Genomic DNA, 23,985 nt, shown 5'->3' with positions numbered 1-23,985 from the left:
CAATAATAGCTTCCTTAAGGAATTTATGAAAGCATGATTGTTCAGCAGTTAGGTCTCTTATCTCATAGGTTTTATTTAACAAGTAAAGTCCCATGGAATTTAATTAAGAAAAGAAGATTGTAGGCAAGATTTTGAGGTAGGAAAATCTTGCAAGATGTTGTCCCTTGTCCTTGAGAAGTCTGAAATTGATCCGTCCATATGTTGTTTTGTATTTTTCATGCCTCAGTTGAATTTGCTTCCGTTATGTTGTACTGAAACTAAATGTATATGACTAACTAGTTTTTGTGATGTTTCAAAATCGCGCCAGAAATCCCCAGATCAGTAGCCTGGAAACTAAGGAGGCTGCTTTGTGAATCAAATAGCACACGTTTTGTTCTGCTTGGAGAGTTCTCAAAGTGAAAATGAGTAAAGATTAGCAACATTGCTGAGTTAGATAATTTTGACCAATACCGAAAGAGCCTGAATGTTGTATGAATGGCTCTTTTAATTGAAAGCTCCCTCGTCAACGGAAAATGACTGATAAAGTTTTGATATACCTAGACATACTTCCTCCAACAAGTGTCCGTATTTCATAAAATAAATACACCTGCAAGGTGAGACAATGTGAGAGACCTCTCCATTCTAGCAGGGACGTGGAAGTTTGCCTACACTGAACCACAGTTGTTAGGAACTAAGAATTAGTAGTAACAGTGGTGTCAGCACACACTTTCCACATCCTTGGACAGCAATACCATAGAAGTGAGTACCGCTTCCACAAGACTCTTAGGCAAGCAAAGCTTTTTACTAAAAGAGAGAGTTTGTGCACAAGAAAGAAGGCCAGCTCCCTGAGTAGAAGGGGCAAGGTGCTTGTATAACAACAGAGAGGGCTGGTCTCATGATCACTGATAATTTCCACAAATTGTCAAACTTCTTGATCGGCAGCAGGTGGCTCCGTGGTGGCTGGCAGGAATAAGGAGTACTTCTTTGAGGGGAAAGGAGCGCGGCAGACTTTTCTGCAAGAAAGTACCGGAACGGATAAGGATAAAGTTTATAGTTGAGTCTTGTTGCAACTAGGTATACTCGTGAGTGTGACAGAGATAAGGTTCATCTTTTATTCCTGCCAGCCTGGTTTTTGTCTATGGGACTCAGGCCCCCAGGACCTTTGTTCTTTAGCTTCCAAGGCCTATGTTGCTCAAAGCCGTTCCCTGGTCCTTTTCCAAAATGGCTGTACTCTTGTCTTCCTGTCTCAGTGGTAAGTAAAGTGGCCTACCCATAAAACACCAGCACCAGCAGTAAGTGATAGCAGATTCTTCTGTAGATAGCATATTGTGTGACACTCAGGAGAGGTAGGAAGACCAAAAGACCAGGAGCTTATTTGTAAATGGTGGTTTCTAGTGGAAGGGGGAATATACACAAAGACAAGGCAAGCACAGGGGCTGCTGGGAAGATGTGCGTGGTGCCCTTGTAAGGCGGCAGCAGTGGGGCTCCATAAGGTGATTCCTCAGGGAGTTTTCCTGGCTGGTTGCATTATTTTCTCATCCATTCACTGCATGAGAGTTCTTTGACTTCAGATCTCTGTCTTCTAGGGCAACAAGTGAAAAAGTTCAATTCTCCCTTTCTCGGTACATTCTTCTCAGTTATCTTCTCGGCTGCACTTTTGTCAGATGACTACAGTGAACTTTTAGTCGTTAGGCTCTAGTAGAGCTACAAAAATATCTCATTTTATCTTCATGGAGGATTTCATCTGGTGGAAACTAAACACTGACTGCCTTCCTGTGTCTCTCCCTTGCCTCACAAAGACGCCCTGGAACTTCCTGAAACTCTAAAGCACACTTGTATTCAGAACGTCCTCGGGCTATTCAAGAATTCGGCCTCTGACATTAGAATAGAAAGCGTTTTGGAAACTACTTAGAGTTTTCAGTAGGCTTTTCCATGTTCGCTAGCGGGCTGTGGTATCCGAAAGATGTGGGCAGTCAGAGCCATGGTCTGTGAAGCCTCACCACACCCCACATCCCTCTGTCTGGAAAGTGCTACCCCTCCCCATGTCCAGTTGCATGTGAAAACTGCGTTTGCGTTCACCAGCAGCACTAATGTGTAAGTTCTCTCCAAGGAAAATCTGCCTTCTACCTGACTTGAAAACCCTGAGCTGAAATATAGGGACAGTTAATGGTGGAATTGTTACAAGCAACCCGAGTTGCAGGGGGCACCCCCCAAAATCACTCTGAATACTGGTTTTCTGCTCTGGCTACGTTTGTGTAAGTTGGGTCCTGGTTGTAACCGTGATGAGTCTGAAGAAGCATCATGCTCGTGCTGTACCTTAAAGCACGTTCCCATTAGGCAAGGTGTAGAAGAGGGAAAATCTGGCAGGTTATTGGAGCTACTTAATGATTGTTTTTGGTTGATGATTTCAAAGTTGTTCTCTCCCTTGGACTCGTGGTACTAACTTTTTTAAATGATGCAGATGTCTTAGGAGACTGGTAGTTCTATTCTGAGTAGATAACAGTAAAACTGGTAACAGTGAAAAGACTTTCTCTTATGACTAAGTTGATTTGTAAATGAGAATCAGTATTTAAACAGTAGTCCAGCTGGGATTACTGTTTTGGATACTGTTTGACAGTATAGAGATCTATCAAAATTTTGTCCTACAGGATCATTTTAAGGCTGATAAGTTTCATTTCGTGTTTACTCGACACCAGACAAACCTAGGAGACAAACGTCATCCACAAAAGGAATACTCGCCTACCGAACTAGAGATGAAAAGCTCATCAATAAAAGCAATTACCCTGAATAAATAAATAAATAAAAGCAATTACCCTGGGAAGCCCAGAACTTCCAAAAACCAAGACAGGGACGTAAATCTAAGCAAAGGGTTTTATACCAGTTAAAATTGGGGTATTGAATCAACTAGAAAACCGGCACAATCTTTTCTGATACTTATTAACTTCCTCCGTCTTTCCCTGACCTATGATGAGGGCAAGCTCTAGCTTTCCACTCAGTGACAGCATCTCCTGAAATATTACTGAGCTTGGACAGTCCCTCCCCTGTGGTCCCGGCAAAGTTCTTCGTGGAATGACAGCTCACTACCAAAGAGCAGCATTCCTGGAAGCCGAATGAGAGGGGATGTAGGTTCTTTCCTTCCATCCCGGGGCACTGCTCAGTTTTCCATTTCTGTATGGAGTCTGAGGAACACCCTGTGACCTGGAGTCAGATGGAAGCATGTGAAATCCCATGGACAGTGTCTCTGTAGGGAGATTGAGTTATAATACACTTCCTGATCTTTATCGCTGAGTCATTACGGCATCCATGATTGAGATGCCTCTGTTGATCAAGTCCCTTCTGCCCCTTGCATCCTGTCCTCGTGATTCTTATGGGCACAACCATTTTCCTCTGGAAATCCACCCTTTCTGCCTCCCACTGCTGCGGGCTGCTCGGTTTGGTAGTTGTCTCTGGAAGAGCTGTGGAAAGGCGTCTGAAGAAAGACATCAATATCCTCTGTTGGGAGATAGTGGGAGTGGGTGAGAGAGTGATGGGAAGGGTGGCATTGTGTCCTGTGGCAGTAGCAATCAGTGCTGGTAGTCAGTAGAAGGAATTCTGCAACTTGCATGCATCCCTCCCCTCTCCTCCCACTGTGGTCCAGTGGGGAGAAATATCTGTTTTGGGACTAGAAGGAGGACATTGCCTGAGTCACCCCAGTACTGGAAATGTGTAGCGACTTAGCATTTATGCACCAAAGGGCTGATGGGATTATCTTTACAACAGATACTTACTGGATCAGATTTGTTTTCCCTGCTGCACTTTTGGCTTGCAGCTTTTAAATAGTTTCTAGGTCATCAGAATTAGAACTGGTGACAAGATAAGGCTGGATCAGGGGAACACGAACTTTAATGTGGGGGGCTCACTGAAGGGCTGGAATTGTACCACCAGAGAGGGGAGCCACTGCCCTGTGACCTTGGCTCCCAGCAGTAAAACCGCTACTGAAATAACTCTGCCCCTGGGAGCACATTTATTCAAAATGATCATAGTAAAGGGCATCCCTATTCATTCCGAATTATGATATTTACATTCAGCATTCTCATTATCAAATCAATATTTTGCTCCTCCTAACCTACTGAGTGAGATGCTCTGAGTGTTAACAGTACTGGAAAGCCTTAAATGCTCAGGTCCACAGAACTCTGAACACACAAAGGTAGGTTTGTGTGCCCAGGTTCTGAAGGTGCTTTATCAGATCCCTTCCTCCCAGCATCTGGACATTTCGTCCGGGGCTGCTTCTGGAGGGAGCCAAATCCTGGCAGGACCGTTATCTAGGGAACTACCCAGGAGGAAAATGAAGCCCAGTGTGGATCAGAGGCCAGGCCCAGGCCCCTGCTGGGAATGCAGTGTGTTGCCGTCACATCTGAGTGCAGACACAGATGCTTGGACTTTTTTTTTTTTTTTTTTGCTTTGCTTTGTTGTGTTTTATTTTGTCTTTCGTGACAGCAATTCGTTTTGTAAGGCAAAGAAAAAAAAAAGCTCTTAGAAGGATTCAAGTTTTCATATCTGCAGAAGGCATTTCTACAGCTTTTGTCAAACTTAGCTGGTCTGTAAAGCGTCTTTGTTTCTGGTTGACTGTTGCAAAAAGCAAGTCCATAAACTAGCACGCATCCAGGAGAGAATGATTTCTATTGAACGAGTCGAGTGGGATATGGTGCATGGGGCCAGTCCTGAAAAGGGTTTTGTTTCTTGCAGCATGGTGGAAATTCACATTCATATTGCTGCTGTGCGTTTGTTAGCAATGCACGGTTAAACAATGGGGCATGCCAGCCGACTAGGCGGTGTTGATTAATGCATTCCTTGAACGTGTTGATTAATGTGTTCCTGCGATGCCTCCTCAAGCCGAGGCTGCACCTGAGGTGTGCGGGATGTGCCGTCTCACCGGCTGTGTGTCGCTCACATGGGCCCATTTGCACATGGGTCTTCCGGGTGTATATTTCACACCAGCGCCTTTGTAAATAAAACCACAGATCGAGGAGATTTTTTACAGGAATATTCTCCTCTGGCAGAAGTGTTCTGTGTTAAATCTAGCAGGAACTCTATAAAACTGTGAGGTTTGTAGAAGGAATGGTCTTCCAGCTAAACGTAAATCCTTGATGCCATCTGTCTGTCCTATGGGCAATCCTGCCCTGACTTTCATTTTTCTTCTTCTCAAAGTTTTTGTAAAGAAAAAAAAAAGCAGAAAATACCTATGGAGTACAATTTTCACTTGAATAATACAGAACGAGTTATGCAAAGGGCCAACCCATTAGACATTTGGTGAACTTGGCAACTTAATTGGAAATCCACTCTTCCCAGAGGCAGGGATTGCCATCATCCGGGCCAGGGTAATTCTGTTTCCAGTCAGCTTCATTCAGGGTTGTGACGTTTCTTGCTGTATTATGAATTCCCATTAAACCACTTTTTTTTTCGTAGCTTGTTTCCAGAAAGTCTCATCTTGATGGGGTTCTGCTTGTCTGACGGTTTGAAAAAGATTTGTGTTTGAGAGTTTTTATTTGTTTAGTATCTCATACTTGTTATTTGAGACATAAGAATTCTACTGCTACTTTTAAAACTTCCTGACCCCAAAATTTTCAGCAAGATGGCAAAAATGATGAGAAAGCCATGTTCTAAAATGGTGAGAGAAGGTTTGAGCATCAGAGAAGTGATCCAGCAGTGCCGGCGTGGTGGGTGTTACCACTGCGTCTTGAGGTTCCAGCTATAGCATTTTAACAAAGGAAAGGCTATTTAAGAAAAAAAAAATTTTTTCTAAAAAAAGTGAACAAGTTCATTCTGAGCAAGAAGGAATTTTTATACATTAGAGAGTTCATGTATGGAACAATTATATAGAGAAGTAGTGGTGTCACCAATATCCTATTTAATAATTGGCATGAAATTAATGGTGAACGATGACATTCTGATATTTTCAAGAATAGGATTTGAGTGAAGATTCTTTATTCCATTTAGACTTAGCAGTGACAAGACCATTCAGAGGTCTACTTCGGAAGGTTCATAGAATACATGACTTCTTTTATTTGATTAATGACATCTAACCCCCAATTTACTATTACTTTAAAATGCTTAGTTATGTCTGCCTTACAAGGAATATTTGTGGAAAAATAGTAAAATATTTAAGTACTTCCTTGGCAGGCATACATAAGCTCCTCTCTTGGAACTCAATGTACGCAAAATACGTGTTTAAGTCATTATAATACATACTTGATGTGAAAGACATATTTGGGGAAACTCATCTTATTTGATTTTCACAGAACCTCTAATTATATGATATGTTTAGGAGAGAAATGCACCAAAATAACTGCCTAAGAGGGAGTTCACATTTGTGATTAGACATGCGTTTTCCTGGTTAGCTTGAATTCTACAAGAATTGAAGGGGTAAACAAAGAGAAGCAGCGAACATGATGAACATTTTTCTGCAAAGCTCTTGATACAGTACTGAATAAAAGCCTTGCTGACAGAAGCTGTTAGCCTTGTGAAGGAAAGGCCATAGGAACAGGTTATGAAAAGAGGGGATGGACGGCAGAGAACAATCTACATGGAGAAGGGGCACAGAGAAAATGGTTCCTGTCAATTTCTATTGTATTTATTTTTTTTGTCAGTAAGCACAGAGAACGTGGCGTTAATGTAGTTTCCGAAATGGCTTTGTTTCCTGGGGCAAAAAAAAAAAAAAAATCTGAGAAATAGAATTTGACAAATATAACTAGACACAGCTACCATATTCAAATTATTCAAATGAGCTGAAAAATATATCAGTCTAAGTTCAAAGTATGTGTAAAATATTTCTTCATTATGTAATATTTCCCTCTTACAGAGAATCCAACTATAGATATGCTTTAATATTTTAAAAAGGTCTTCCAATTGGTTTCTTGTGCAAAATAATAAAAAGCTTTCTTACCTAGAGGAGTAGGAAAAAATAAGTACGTCTTAGACAGCCTCTGGCACCATCCTGGGTACTGAGTTCATGCTCTATAAATATTTGTTGAGTTGAAATGAATACTTGTTATATACCAAAACCAGAAGTCATCCCTAGAGAGAACGTTCCCCTGAATTTTCTCTCTGGGTCTTTCCGTTTGTTGCTGATGGTTTTTGACCACCCAGAGCAGCTTTATGGTAAATACATGACATAAAATTTTCATTTTCCTGAAAACAAACCTTTGCACACTAGGATTTTTCTTCTGTAGAGCAACCCCCAAGTTTAGTGAGGAAATAGATGTCAAGTATCTATCTTATAATGGACTTGCTGATTCTGTCCAAATTATTTTTATTACTGAATCGTAGCTGCCTTGATTCAATACATACAGGAGGGGCATGCAAAGATCTTTGCATAAAGGGGAAACAATTGAAAGCCTTCCTTTTCTAAAACAGATTTTCCTCAACTGAGAGTCAAACATAGCTCTGCACGAGTAGGGTGTTGTATCACCACTGAATGACTTATGGGACCATTGCCCATACTTGAACCTAGAATCTCACCAATATTTCACCAATAAGTCAAAGTTTATTTTGGAGTTATTTGGGTTTCATTAATACAAATAAAATACTAACCTATAGGACCTACATATAGTGCCTATAGGATGACCATCTTCATTATTAAACATTACTGATTGCTTCTTGTGTACAGGGAGCTATGAGAAGTTCTGATGATGTAGTCTGCATTGTAAGATATGACTCTGGCCCTTCTGTGACTCACACTCTTTGGTTACATAAATATAAATCAACCGTTCACCTACACACGTATGTACTAGGTCTACGCGTTAAAAAAAAAAGCACAGAGTAGCATTACTGACTGTTAAATGTGTGGGAAAGGCTGAAAGTGCCCTGGGAGTTCAGAGGAGTGGTGACCACTACGTACTGAGAGGCTAACAGAGGTTTATGACCACTTTGAACTTAAACTGTTCATTGAAGGAAGAATGGTTCTAAGACTAGTTCAGAAAAACTAAATTGAAAAGAGTAGATGTTACAGTGGGGGAATGGCAGCCTTGAGGGGGATGGGAGATAACCATGGTGTTTGCATCGCCAAAGGACAAAATAAGTAAACCAATTTAAAGCAGAAGGTAGACCTAAGATGTGGTTGAAAGTGGCTTTGGAGAGCTGTTTGTTCCTTTCTTCCTTTTTTCATGAATCAATAAACATTTATTCACTTGTCCATGAGCTACTATGTTTCAGACACCCTCAAAGAGTAACAGGCAGGGCTTCCCTGGTGGCGCAGTGGTTGAGAGTCCGCCTGCCGATGCAGGGGACGTGGGTTCGTGCCCCGGTCTGGGAAGATCCCACATGCCGCGGAGCGGCTGGGCCCGTGAGCCATGGCCGCTGAGCCTGCGCGTCCGGAGCCTGTGCTCCGCAGCGGGAGAGGCCACAGCAGTGAGAGGCCCGCGTACCGCCAAAAAAAAAAAAAAAAGAGTAACAGGCAGGCTATACTATACATGACAGGTATATAGCACAGTTACTGCAATATGGTGTAATTAGTCCCAAAAAGGTAAAAATAATACATACATATATATTTATGTGTGTGTATATGTACATATAAAGGGATATGTTGATACAGAGGCAAATGTGACAGCTCTGCGTGGTGGCATCAGGAAAATCCTTGAGAAGGAACATGAGACGCGCGTAGGCATCTTCTGGGCAGATGTAGAGAGGGACATTCCAGGGAGAGCAGATACCACTAGAAGCCTGGCGGTGGGTACACTTGGAGAGCTTGGTACGGTTGAAGGTGGAGAAGCTGGGGGTGCCGTGAAGGCGGGTTGGAGCCAGGAGTCTGGGGTAGGTTGTGGGATTCCACTTCAGGATTTTGAGTAAGGGAGTCACATGATCAGATCTGAGTTTAGAACAAGTACTCTGTCAGCTGTATGTAGAATAGATGGGTGAAACCAGTAAGAGGTGAGAAATGAGAAGAAGCAAGAGAGCCTGACCTAGGATCCTAGCAGAGGGGACCATTTACAGTGTATTTGAGTGGACCTATATGCCACTCAGCAAAGGAACAAAGAATGAGGGAAAGCAAGTCCTGACCTTTGGCTTTAGAGACTGGGTGGATGGTGGTGCTACTGACCGGAATAGAAAATGCAGAAGGGCTGCTTTCGAGGTGAAGAGGGAAGATTCCGTCATGATTATATTGCATCTGAAATATGTCTGATGGTGAATATACTGTACTGAGTCTGACTTATGTTCAGTTATGAACCTGTTAAGTTCCCGAGTGAGAAGTAAGGTGTGCCCACCATTGTTTCGAGAAAGTTAATTCGGCATTGGTGTTTTAGGAAATGAAAGCACATTGAAGATGAGGAAAGCTGTTAGGAAACTCTCTGTATAGATGCAAGAGAACCGAGATCCCCAAACAAGGAGAGAGGCTGCAGGCCTGGTGAGGAGAGATGCCAGAGAACAGCAGATGCTGGAGAACAGCAGCCCCTTGCCTTTCATGGTTTGGAGCTTTTGTCTCATGATTCCATGAGTACAATCCTAGCTGAGCCGTCTCTGCCTTAGGTGAGTCCTATCCCTGGAACTCAGAGAACTGGCTTGGCAGCAGTGATACCTGGTCCTCCCAGGCTGTCCTCAGAATGAGTACACTTTGTTTGAAGAAGGGGGCCGGTTACCCGTGGACCACGTGTGAGGAGAATTAACGCCATCAATCATCTTCAAGAGAATAACTGGCTGTAGAAACCACAAGGCCAAAAACTCTTATTAACCGAGCGGCCTAGAATGTATACAACTCAGACTGAAATGACTTTCTCAGAGAATGATCTGAATAAAGAAAATTTTGCCAAGGGCAAATATGAAGGAAAGCAAGTACACAGCATCCCCCAGGGTCACTGGAAACAGTTCTTGAAGCAATAACATGGGACAATTTGTCATTATTACTAACACACAAATTTGAGTCCAGTGTCAGGGAAAAGAGCTCCATTGTTTTGTTTCTGTTGTTACGTTCATGGTGGGGTTTTTTTTTTTTTTTTTGTCCTGTGATAACTATTTGGAAAGGGTGACCAGTTAGATACATGCCAAATGACTGAGGTGGTATTTCCATGAAACGTTTCCATTTTAATAATTCTTTCAGATTTCTAGATGAAAGACAGTTTAACCCTGGGGCATGTGCTAAGATGAATCACACGTCTCAGAAAGTGATGCGTTGGCTGCAGAGGGAATTCATGTGTACTTTTGGACACATTCTGGCATAATTAATGCCCCGAATCATAATTTTAAATGCCCAAATCATAATTTATATTCATACATTTTTCATTTTGAACTTCTAGGTATTTCTTAATCAAAACTCATACCACTGTCCATTGATCGTCCATTCAGCCAATCAAATGGAAAAGAACTGTAGTTTTTTTAAAAATAGAAAATTTATCTAATTTCCCTTCTACTTTTCATGTGCATAGGATAAGCAGAAAAAAAAATCCCAGATCTGACTTGGTACTCCTTTCATTTATCCCAGACACATGGGATGGGCTAGTAAGTGGCCATGTGTTCATGCCACGGGGGCACCCTGCTTGTTTCCTTCTGTAGCTCAACTGGTCTGGTCCTTTTGTTGCTAATAACCTCCCAGGTGCCTGGTACCAATTCTTCCCTAGTTCTAATAAATCAGAAAAGAAAATGAAGAAATTCTAGGTTATAAAGCCAGACCTGATGCAAATTTTGCCTGGTCCCTTTATATTAACTTCTATTTCGTCCTGGCCTGTGTGCCTCAACCAAGGAAGACTCTTGCCATTCATTTGCCCCCTTCCTGTTTTACTGCTGCTCCTTGTTCAGCGCAACATGGAGCTAAGTCATGTTCTCCAAGGATCTCATCTTACCCAGGGCTGCAATTGTCCTTTGCTTCTGGGTTTTGTTGGCATATATGTACGATATGAGGGCCTTTATGGAAAATAGCTGTTTACTGTAAAAATAACATCTGGGAGCCTCTCTGGCTGTATTCCATAAAGACAAGTTTAATTTCATATTATATATTTGAATGTCTTCCCAAAGGTGATGGTACTTCTTCAATATTTAATAAGGTAAAATTACCAGTGTTACAGTAACAACTGAGAATAATCAGAATATGCCCTAAGCAGTATTTTTTATATCAACTTTCTTTCTTCCTTCCTCCCTCCTTCCCTCCCTCCCTTCCTTTTCTTTCTTTCTTTCCTTCTTTCTTTCTTTCTTTCTCTTTCTTCCTTCCTTCCTTCCTTCCTTCCTTCCTTCCTTCCTTCCTTCCTTCCTTCCTTCCTTTCTTTCTTTCTTTCTTTCTTTCTTTCTTTCTTTCTTTCTTTCTTTCTTTCTTTCTTTCTTTCTTTCTTTCTTTCTTTCTTTCTTTCTTTCTTTCATCTTTCTGTTCATGCCTATAAAAAAGCCAACAGAAGTTTTGGGAAGGATTAAATTTGTATGTAGACAGTAATAACTTAATAGTGGAATTGAATATTCCCAGTGATACCTATTTTAGAAACCATTATGTCCTACTATTAATAATAGTCATCATTTAGGAAGCTTATTCAGTGCTAGACATGTTCTAAGCGCTTTACATGTTTTATCTCATGTTATCCTCACAGTAACCTGTTATTATCCTCATTTTATAGATGAAAAAAACTGTGGTACAAAGTTAAATACATTGCTCATGGACACACAGCTAGTAAATGGTAGAACAGGGGTTCAGAACCCAAGTGAGTCTAATTCCAGAGCCTGTGTGCTTCACCACCACACCTCTGCTTGGGCAAGAGAGGTGTCCACCAGAATGCTTGATTAGTTAATAAGGGACGCCCTTGGCCTTGGGAGTTCTGGTCACGGTACTGTGTGTTCATGACAAATAAGGCCTCATAGGGGAGTCAAAGCTATTACCCTTCTGCCCATTCCATCAAATAATAAATCTAAAGGCTGTCAAGGTTGTTACACTGCACCTGCGGTGCTAAATATCTCTCCCATGTTCATGCATGTTGTGTAGAATAAGTGGGTGCTACAGAAAGACAAAAATTCTAGGCCAAACAATATAATATGGTTAGGGATGCTTGCCTGCTTCAAGGTAGTACTACAGTAGTTTGGGCCATTCTTATCTCTTGTGAGGCTGATTCTATCTGAAAAAGAAGTTCTTGGAATTTTAGTGTCAGTGCGCTTTGCTCACAGCTATGACATTTGTCCACATGAATAAAAATAGTCACAATTAACACTTGTTCTTTGTACCTTGTCACCACTCCCCATCCAGCCTCTTCCCTCCCAGAGCTCTTCCACAGGAACCCAAGCCGTGTCTTATCCACACAGGATTTTGAAGACACCTAGGTCTACCGCTTCTCCGAAATGACCTGGCCAGTGCTTTAGATGTGATTTCCCACTCTTTTCCCTGCCCCCTTCCCATCCTAACCCAGTGTTTGTGTTTTAATAGAAGGATCTGGAAAATAGCTTGAAGATATAGAAGAAGGAACAATTCAATCTTATCATTAGACTCAAGTAGTAAAATTCCAGGCAGAGGGTTTATCCTTTTTGGCCAGAAGAGCCCTGCCCCACAAATTCTGAAATCAACACACAGTAAAACTATCTACTCATAAACCTCCCACCCACTTAGATTATAGTTATTTCAGTGGTGCCTTTTAGAGAATGATCATGATAAATGCATACTTTTTTGTTTAAATATGACCATTAGTAATAAACTATGGCAAGTTTGGGATTAACATATACACACTACTGTATATAAAATAGATAATCATTGAGGACCTACTGTATAGCACAGGGAACTTACTCAATATTTTGTAATAACCTATAAGGGGAAAGAATATATATATGTATAACTGAATCACTTTGTACACCTGAAACTAACACAACATTGAAAATCAACTACACTTCAATCAAAAAAGAAAAAGATTTTTGAAAAAGTAATAAAGTATGGCTTTGCAACCTGCATTTTATTTAAATTTGTATTTAGTTTTTAAAATGATCTCATTGTCAAATGTTTCATTCTAGAGGATACTCAGTTTTTTTTATCCTAATTAAGTTTGTGCAAAGCCCAGACTCTTACCCTGACTTCACTTTTATTCCTCTCCCCCGCCTCTGCTCTCCGTACATTGGCCCCTTTGCTGTTGCTTCAACAAGCCAGCCTTGAACAAAGGCCACCTCAGGGCCTTTGCACAGTAGTTCCTCAGTCTGGAGCACTCTTCCTGCATGTGTGCCCATAGCTTGCTCCCTCCTTCAGGTCTTTGCTTAAATATCACTTTCCGGAGAGCCATTTCCTGATCCTCTGGTAAGCAAGTGTACCTGTGTGTATGCACACACACACATGCACACACACGCATACACATATGCACACACACACATGCACACACACACATACCTGGGAACCCCTATCTCCCTGTCTAGTTTTATTTTTTCCTCCATAGTACTTACCTTATAAACTATATAATTTACTGTTTATTTTGTTATTATCTGTCTCCCTTCACTAGAACATAAGGTCCGTGAGAGCAAAACCTTTTGTCTGTTGGGCTCATTAATATACCCCAGCACCAAGAATACTGCCTGGCATGTAGTAGGTGCTTAATTTGCTCAGTGAATGAATGAATGAATGCAGTCTTACGAAAGTTTAAAGTTCCAGCCCTTTGTCAGATAATGTCATTAGCTAAAGAAATTCCACCTCATTTTTGTGTCACACTCTGATTTCCCAAGGTTCCACAGTGTCACGGTTTAGTACTCGGCTCACTCACAAATTCTGCTCGCAAGAGGAGAGGGTGTTGTGGCTTTCCATTGTTCAACGCGGAGGTGGAGTTGGAAAACAATCAAAAGAAATGTTCCTCTCATTTATTTGGAGCACATGAACAAATCTAGCATTTGTTTTTGAGAGAACAAATGTTCTTCGCAAAGAATAGAAACTGTTCCCCAAATCTTTGAAGTGTGTCAGTGATGCTTTAGCCAGTAGCCGAAGAAGCAAGTCTCCTAGTGACAAACATGGGCTTTGTTGGGATGAAAGCGAATCATAAGTTTACAAAAACTGATTGGGCATTTGGCTTGTGACTAATGCCTGGCAGAGACACAGAGGAGGCCCTTCACTGGCCCAGCCACATATATTTTAAGTAAAGACCCTTGTCCTCAAAGAAATGTGATTTTTTTTTTGGCCTAGTGTTCTCTTTTGGATTAAAATAATGCATTGCTTGAGATATAAATAACATTAAGAATTGTGCCAAAGTCACAGCAGTTTCTCTAATGGTAGAGGGAAACAGATTACTTGGGGAGAGGGATTATCATTATTTACTTTTTAGTGTTTCTTTTTCAATAATTGATTTAATTTGCTAGTTGTAAAAACACCATAAGAATCAGAACAGTGTTCCTAATGGTCTCCCAATTGCTGTTTCTGTGATTTGTGGTACAAACATTGAAGTCACTGTGTCTCCTATCAATGCAATAAAAAATCTTCCTCACCTCCCAGGCCTGCCCTGGATGCTGCATTGATGGAGTGATTTCAGGATGCTAGGAGTCTCCCATAATCCCCCTCTCTCTTAAAAGCATTTCCCAGCCTACTGGCTAATACTTAAACTTCTCCTGCTAGAGTTGGGTTTCCTTAATTCACCACTATATTTATTGAGCTGCTACTGCTTCAGTCACGTATCAGACACAGGATTAGTGTCCTGAGTCACCTGTATACTCTCGCATAAGCTGGGGACTTTAAGCTTTGATCTCTGCCGAAATGAAACCTCTGAGGTCTCATCTGTATGCAATACTTTAGTGGTTCCACGTTTTAGCTCTTTCTTGGGAAAGATATCAGGATACTGAATACCTGAAAGGAGAGAGAAAGGTTAGCACCTGTGTAAGAAAAGGTACATAACTGGAAGGTACAAGAGAGAAACTTTCACAGCTCTAAGATTTTACAGAGGCCCAGCCTTACCCATTGGTTACAGGGGTAAAAGGATGCCAGTTACTTGAAAACCCATGGTTCCCTGAGTAGTCATCTCGTTTTTTCCATCCTCTCTAAACCTTGAAGTGTGTCAGAGACTATCAGAAGAACTGCTAATTTCCACCAATAACTGTGAAACAGAAGTAACTGTTGCTTCTTGCAAACCACCTCCAGGAAGGCTGCACTAGCTCCATGCTTTCCTTCAGCGGATTCAGTGGAGCCCTGTTCAAACAAAGTGATGTGCAGAATCCCAGGACATAAAAAAAGAGCTAAGCTGCTCCAGATCCCCTCCCATGAGCCTCTCCTCAGTGCCCTGAAGAGGCTCTGTCCCGTGATGCCATCCCCTGGCGCAGGACACGACCGCAGTGGCACTTGGGTGGTTGTCAAGTGCTGTTCTCCATCCATGGAAATGGGCAGTTGAGGGTTGTTTTCAAGTGCACAGACTCAGAAGTCAGACAACCTAATCAGACACTGTGAGTCCTGGCTGTGTCAGTATCAAGTAAGGAAAACGGAGAAGCAACTTAACTGCTATGGGCCTTACTTTACTCATCTGCAAAGTGGGAAAACATCCCACAGTTTAGGAAAGAAGTACCAGGTTCAGAGTAAGCCCTCAGCAGAGAGTAGTTATTGTTTTAAAAATAAACAAAACTCAATCCCAAATTAGGAGTTTGGGATCAACCTATACACACTATTATATATAAAATAGGTAAACAACAAGGACCTACATATATATATATATATATATATATATATATATATATATATATATATATATATATATAGTATAGCACAGGGAACTATACTCAGTATTTTATAATTACCTATAATGGAAAAGAATCTGAAAAAATATATATATAACTGAATCACTTTGCTGTATACTTGAGAATAACACAACATTGTAAATTAACTATACTTCAATTGAAAAAAAAATACCTCAGTCCCAAATGATATAGAATTCTTTAATGTTTGGGGAGAGAAAAGCGAAATTAGTAGATTTAAGACCTAGAGGGGTGGGATAGGGAGGGTGGGAGGGAGACGCAAGAGGGAGGAGATATGGGGATGTATGTATATGTATAGCTGATTCTCTTTGTTATACAGCAGAAACTAACACAACTTTGTAAAGCAATTATACTCCAATAAAGATGTTAAAAGAAAAAGGGATGAAAAATGTGAGTGTCTAGCAATCATTTAATCCCTTTTCTCCTTCTCAACCTCTGTTGTGATGGCTCATTCTGTCCCAGTTTATATATGGGTAGTGATTGTGGCCCTGGTTTGCTATAGACAAAAAGATTCTTCTGTATGATTATGCAGATGTGGATTTCAGGGATGCTAATGTAATGAGCCGGAAGTTAATGAACAGGAAACTGAACAGGAATGGGGCAGGCCACTTGGCACCAGAGATGGCTTCGGGGCAGGAAGTCCAGAAAAGGGGAAGTGATTCAGAAGACCAGAAGGGTGGGCTGGACGTGGGGCTGCTTCTGGACTGGCTGAGAGCAGACCTGACTGCATGCTGAAGGAAGTACCCAAGTACCCATCCCTCTCCTTACCCCAGCAAATCAGGTTTGTGACGAAGTACCCAGGTGCTTTCCCATCACACAAATGGTCTGCATGCCATTTATTGTGAGCCCTTGAATATATATATTTTGTCCTGTTGACTCTTAGTTTAAATGTTCTGTTACCCAGAGAGATTATAGATTTCTGCAGGGTGGGGATCATGTCTTCTGCTTTACATCCCTCTCCCGAAGGGTTGCCACTTAGCAGGTATATTTGTATAAGGCCAAGTACAGGGGAATATGGAAGCCACTTTAGGTATTTTAAACAAGGGAATGTGTTGGAAAGGCTGTAGCTCCAAAAAGAGAGGGAGAGGTGTTGGAGGAGCAAAAAGGAAGAAGAGGTGATACCTAGATGAGAAGCAGCTAACATGCCTGGGCTGGAGCCCATGAACCCACTCTAGCTGCTGCAAGTGGGTTGGAGATGCTTACATTTGATCCTGGTTCTGCTCAAGAGGTATTGTCTCTAACAGGGTTGGAACCAATAAAAAAGTGCTGGGCCTTTCTGGCCTGCTGCAGTCCAGAATCATAGCAGCCCTACTGCTACTACAGCAGCTGCCATCAACTGCCTCATTTTGAACCAGAAGAAATAATCTTCTGTCTTTATCATGCTTTGGTATTGCCCACCAGGACCTCCAATAAGCAAAACCAAATGAAGACACGGTTGGTCACGGAGCGTGGAAATACTGTTTGCAAACTCCTAGCCCCAGTAGGATGAAGTGTAGTGGGACAGGTGTGGGGCTGAAAGGGAACCAATCGATGATTTGACACACATGTCATAATGGAAAGAGTACTCGATTTAATATCTGAAGATCTGAAATCAAGCCCATATCTAAAACTCAATGGTCACGTGATCTTGTGCTACTTAACCTCTGTGAGCCTCAGCTTTCTCGCTTGTAAAATGAGAATAATAATAGTACTACCTCACAGAGTGGTTGGGAGGAATAAATGAGATAATGCATATGGAAAGCATTTAGAAACGATAAAGACCTATGTGAATGTTAGTTACTGGACCTGTTAGCAATTACCAAATTCACTGCTGATGAGACAATCATAAGGGCTTTTTAATGTGGACTTCCCTGGTGGCGCAGTGGTTAAGAATCCGCCTGCCAATGCAGGTGACAACGGTTCAATCCCTGGTCTGGGAAGATCCCACATGCTGCGGAGCACCTAAGCCCGTGCACCACAACTACTGAGCGTGCACTCTACAGCCCGTGAGCCACAGCTACCGAGCCTGTGGGCCGCAACTACTGAAGCCCGCATGCTCTAGGGCCCGCGTGCCGCAACTAATGAGCCCACATGCTGCAACTACTGAAGCCCGCACGCCTAGAGCCCATGCTCCACAAGAAGAGAAGCCACAGCAGTGAGAAGCCCAAGCACCTCAACGAAGAGTAGCCCCCGCTCACCACAACTAGAGAAAGCCCGCATGCAGCAACAAAAACCCAACACAGCCAAAAATAAACTAAAAAATTTTTTTTAAAAAAAGGGCTTTTTCAACCCAATCCAAAAATGGGCTGAAGACCTAAATAGACATTTCTCCAAAGAAGATATGCAGATTGCCAACAAACACATGAAAGGATGCTCAACATCACTAATCATTAGAGAAATGCAAATCGAAACTACAGTGACGTATCACCTCACACCAGTCAGAATGGCCATCATCAAAAAATCTACAAACGATAAATGCTGGAGAGGGTGTGCAGAAAAGGGAACCCTCTTGCGCTGTAGGTGGGAATGTAAATTGATACAGCCACTATGGCGAACAGTATGGAGGTTCCTTAAAAAACTAAAAATAGAACTACTGTATGACCCAGCAATCCCACTACTGGTCATATACCCTGAGAAAACCATAATTCAGAAAGAGTCATGTACCACAATATTCATTACACCTCTACTTACAATAGCCAGGACATGGAAGCAACCTAAGTGTCCATCAACAGATGAATGGATAAAGAAGATGTGGCACATATATACATACAATGGAATATTACTCAGTTATAAAAAGGAATGAAATTGAGTTATTTGTAGTGAGGTGGATGGACCTAGAGTCTGTCATACAGAGTGAAGTTAGAAAGAGAAAGACAAATACCATATGCTAACACATATATATGGAATCTTAAAAAAAAAAAATGGTTCTGAAGAACCTAGGGGCAGGACAGGAATAAAGATGCAGACGTAGAGAATGGACTTGAGGACACGGGGAGGGGGAAGGGTAAGCTGGGACGAAGTGAGAGAGCGGCATGGACATACATACACTACCAAACGTAAAATAGATAGCTAGTGGGAAGCAGCCGTATAGCACAGGGAGATCAGCTCAGTGCTTTGCGACCACCTAGAGGGGTGGGATAGGGAGGGTGGGAGGGAGACGCAAGAGGGTGGGGATATGGGGACATATGTATATGTATAGCTGATTCACTTTGTTATACAGCAGAAACTAACACACCATTGTAAAGCAATTATACTCCAATAAAGATGTTTTTTAAAAAAGGCCTTTTTAATAAACAAGAAAAGACTTCTGCCAGTGTCGTGATTTGCTGCACGCACTTAGACTTCCTTTATGATACCGAAAAATTACTAAATTGGGGGAGATGTGAGACCAGTGGTACTTGTGAATTTAGCAGATTAAAAAAAAATTTAACAATTCTCTTTTGATGGGTCACATTCAAAGATAAGCAGCTGAGCCCTCTTAGCAGCAGGAAGGAAGGGCAGCAAGCCTTGGGTTACACAAATGAACTTATTAAGGGGATTTATAAAGCCATCTAGTTGATCAGAAAGGAGGGGAGTGAAAAGAGCCTTTCTTAGCCAAGCCAGGATCACCCGCTGGACAATTAGAAGCACAGTTTTCATTAGACTGTTGTAGTCCTCGGTTGGGGTCAGACCTGTGAGCTAGGATACAGCTGGCGGGTGGAGACAGTAAGGCTGTAATTAATCACAAGGGGGTGGAAACCGAGGATGAGGCATTTACATCCTTTGATTTTGAATGGCCCCTGTTCCACTGCATTAACCCGCAGTGCCTATATTGACCCCTGTTAGATTTCTGTGAATTGTGGCGTGTTAGGGCTTCATTTACAAGTTGCCAGTGGAGTTGTTTAGGCAGTCCATTGATTCTGGCCTTGATAGGATGAAGATTGGGTTTAATTTCTTTAGGATATTTTAGAGTAAAATGCTAGTTCAACCAGTGTAGGAGATTAGCGGTTTTAGCTGTTAATATGTTTTACACCAGTAGTAGTGACAACAGCTGATTCTTTCTTGATGCTTTCTGTGTCAAACACTGTTCTAAGTACTATGCTAACTCATTTAACCTTCCGAATAACCCTATGAGGTAGGAACTGTGATTCCCTATTTTTACAGATGAGGAAGTTGAAGCACACAGACCTGAAGTACCTTGAATAAGTCACAGTTAGGAAGTGGGGAACCTGCTTTGAACCCAGAGCAGGCTGGTTCGAGTGTGTTTTCTCGACCACTAGGAGGCACTGTCTCTCGAAAATGGAAACTTCTTTCATGTCCCTAATTGCTTGGCAATTGTTCACTTAAGTAAATGTGGCATATTTAACGACACTAATTTCTGTAGAGAGATCACACTCCTGAATTAGCAATCAGTTCTCCAAGACTCAGATTGCATCAGTGTTTTGAGATCGTCTTTTCTGATGTTGATATTATTTCAGTACTCTAACTTACTGAGAATTAACTTTTGATACATTTTCTTCACAATTAAAGACATTTATTACATGAAAGTACCAGAATAGACACCTGGTGACAAGAGAAACTTGGACATGTGTTTTTCAGGTAAGGAACCAGTCCCAAGGAGACCCATAGCTACTTAGTAGCAGCCCAAGGTCTAGACAGCATCTGGCCTTGGACACCAGCCCCAGACTTCTAGCCACACAGCACTTTTAAATTAGTTGCTACCACTTTTAAAACAGTTGATTTTATATAAAAATTTGTATTTCTGCCTTTTAAAAAGAATCAGGTGGTCTTACAACACTGGGTGTGTATTTCCCTGACAACAGCGTGCTGGAGTTGTTAGCAGTAGGCCTGCCGCTGCCCAGAAGGCAGCGCCTGAGTCTCTATTCTTCCACCGCGTGGATTCATTCATTAACTACTTGGCCCCATTAAGCATTTTAGTTTGAGACCATTAGTTCAGAACAAAGATGTCCTAATTCCAATCAAGTCTTTTTACAGGACCACATTGATCATTCAGAAAAATTACAGCTATTTACAGTTCAGATACTTTTTAAATAATGTTTTAGTTAAAGATTATAATCAGGTTTCAGCTCCTCTTATGGGGTGATAAAGTTGTGTCTCTTCATTTCCTCCCCTCCCCTCCTTTCCTCTTAAGAATGTGTGATGATGCATTAGTTTCATGCAAGGTCAAAAGAAACATTGATCATTCTCCTCATTTACATGCAATAAATAGATACATGTATAACAAATATATTTAAAAACTGCTGATACACCAAAGAAGATATACAAATGGCAAATATATGAAAAGATGCTTCATATCTTGTCATCAGGAAAATGCAAATTAAAACAAAATGATTTTATGGAACCACAAAAGACCCCAAATAGCCAAAGCAATCTTGAGAAAGAAGAACAAAGCTGGAGGCGTCATGCTCCCTGATTTCAAACTATATTACAAAGCTATAGGAATCAAACAGTATGGTATTGGCATAAAAACAGACATATAGATCAATGGAACAGAATAGAAAGCCCAGAAGTAAAACCATATATGTATGGTCAATTAATGTACAACAGAGGGGCCAAGAATATACAAAGGGGAAAGGACAGTTTCTTCAATAAATGGTGTTGGGAAAACTGGACAGCCACATGCAGACGAATGAAACTGGACCACTATCTTATACCATACACAAAAATTAACCCAGAATGGATTAAATACTTGAATATGACCGAATATGAATATGAATATGAAACCATAAAACTTGTAGGAGAAAATATAGGTGGTAAGCTCTTTGACATTGGTCTCGGCAATGGTGTTTTGGATTTGAAAGCAAAGGAAACAAAAGCAAAAGTAAACAAGTGGGAATACATCAAATTAAAAAACTTCTGAACAGCAAAACAAAGCATCAACAAAATGAAAAGTCAGCCTACTGAATGCGAGAAAATATTTGCAAATCATGTGTCTTATCGGGAGTTTATCCAAAATACATAAAGAACTTGTACAACTCAATAGCAAAAGCCCCAAACAATTCAATTGAAAAACAGGCAGAGGATCTGAATAGACATTTTTCCACAGAAGACATTCAGATAGCCAAACAGGTACATGAAAAGATGCTCAACATCACGCATCATCAGGCAAATGCAAATCAAAATCAGGAGGTATCACCTCACACCTGTCAGAATGGCTGTTATGTAAAGGACAAGAAATAACAAGTGGTGGCAGGGAGGTGGAGAGAGGGGAGCCCTTGCACTATTGGTGAGACTGTAAATTGGTGCAGCCACTATGGAAAACAGTATGGGGGTTCCTCAAAAAATTACAAATAGAACTACCGTACAGTCCAGCAATTCCAGTTCTGGTTATTCATCTGAAGAAAAAGAAAACACTAACTCAAAAATATATCTGTGCCCCCCCATTCATTGACGCATTATGTACAATAGCAAAGGTATGGGAACAACCTATGTGTCCTTCAGTGGATGAATGGATAAAGAAAATACACACACACACACACACACACACACACACACACACACTGGAATATTACTCACCCATAAAAAGAATGAGATTTTGCCATTTGCAACAACATGGGTGGACCCTGACTCTGTTATGTTAAGTGACATAAGTCAGACAGAGAAAGACGAATACTGTATGATCTCACATGTGGAATCTTAAAAAAATAAATAAATGAAATTTTAAAAGCTACAGGTTACAGAGAACAGATTGTTGGTTGCCAGAGGTAGGGGTAGAGGGTGAGTGAAATAGGTAAAGAGAATCAAAGGTACAAAATTCCAGTTAAAAATAAATAAGTCGTGGGAATGTAAGGTACAATGTGGCAACTATAGTTAATAATACTGTCTTGCATATCTGTAAGTTGCTGAGAGTAGATATTAAAAGTTTTCATTATAAGAAAAAATTTCTGTAACTATATATGGTCATGGATGTTAACTAGACTTATTGTGATGTTTATTTTGTAATATATACGTATATCGAATCATTATGTTGTACACCTAAAACGAATATAATGTATGTCAATTATACCTCAGTTGAAAAAAGAAACAAAGAAACAAACAAAAACACCCACCAACAGCAATAAGACACCACTACATATCTATGAGAATGGCCGAACTCTGGAACACTGACAGCATCCAACGCAAATGAGGTTGTGGAGCAACAGAAACTCTTATATATTGCTGGTGGGAACGCAAAATGGTACAGCCACTTTGGAAGACAGTTTGGTGGCTTCTTACAAAACTAAACATACTCTTACCATACGATCCAGCAGTCGTGCTCCTTGGTATTTATCCAATGGAGTTGTAAACGTGTCCATGCGAAAACCTGCACACGGATGTTTATAAAATCTTTATTCATGACTGCCAAAACTTGGAAGCAACCAAGATGTCCTTCAGTGGGTGAATGGATAAATAAACTGTGGTACATCCAGTCAATGGAATACGATTCAAGGCTAAAAAGAAATGAGCTATCAAATCATGAAAAGATATGAAGAAACCTTAAATTCATATTACTAAGTGAAAGAAGCCAATCTGGAAAGGCTACGTACTATGATTCCAAGTATTCTGGAAAAGGCAGAACTACGGAGAAAGTAAAAAGATCTGTGGTTGCCAGGGGTTGGGTTTGGTGGGGAGAGATGAATAGACAGAGCACAGAGGATTTTGAGGGCAGTGAAAATACTCTGTATATTATAATAATGGATACATGTCATTGTACATTTATCCAAACCTATATCATATACAACACCAAAAGTTGAACCCTAAAATAAACTATGGACTTTGGGAGACTATGATGTGGCAATGCAGGTACATCAAGGGTAACAAATGTATCATCTTAGCGGGGGATGCTGATAATTGGGGAGGCTGTACACGTGTGGGGACAGAGGGTACATGGGGAATCTCTGTACCTTCACTTCAATTTTGTCATGAACCTAAAAGTGCTCTAAAAAAAAGTAAAGGCTTAAAAAAAATTTTTTAAACCAAAACACTGTTGATTCTGTCACTAGCCAGTCCTTGTGACCCACGTTTAACTGTCAAGAAAGACACGTTTGAGAAATAACGAACTATTTGGAATCAACTTATCTTTCTCTGCATTTCTATGCCAATCATTAACTCGTATTAATTTCTGGCTTTCTAATTATGTATCATCAGACTTATGACTTCTGAGCATTTGCTTGCTCCCTGGCTATTCTAATTCAAAAATAAATTGTATAATGAAATTAATTCTATTTTCCCTTGAGATAATGCATTTTTAATTGCTCAGAAGGGAGTCAAATTAAGAAGCATTTACCCAAAGTAAATGTAGGAGATAATAAAATATTTCCATGGCAGGTTTAATTCAAAACACTCATGTATACCAATTAATTTGGTGTTGCATTAGAGGTATATAGAAGAAGGGGTTGCCCAGAAACACAG

At 40.9% G+C, this 23,985-nt stretch overlaps 1 protein-coding gene across 1 annotated transcript in view; it reads left to right on the top strand.

Moving 5' to 3' along the window:
- The window catches only part of LOC132524355 (uncharacterized), a 188,302-nt gene that overhangs the window by 157,988 nt on the left and 6,329 nt on the right, over positions 1-23,985 (top strand). The window lies entirely within an intron of this gene.

Source organism: Lagenorhynchus albirostris, chromosome 8, assembly GCF_949774975.1.
Source record: "Lagenorhynchus albirostris chromosome 8, mLagAlb1.1, whole genome shotgun sequence".
NCBI classification, from domain to species: domain Eukaryota; kingdom Metazoa; phylum Chordata; class Mammalia; order Artiodactyla; family Delphinidae; genus Lagenorhynchus; species Lagenorhynchus albirostris.
This window is presented reverse-complemented; position numbering and strand designations above follow the sequence as displayed.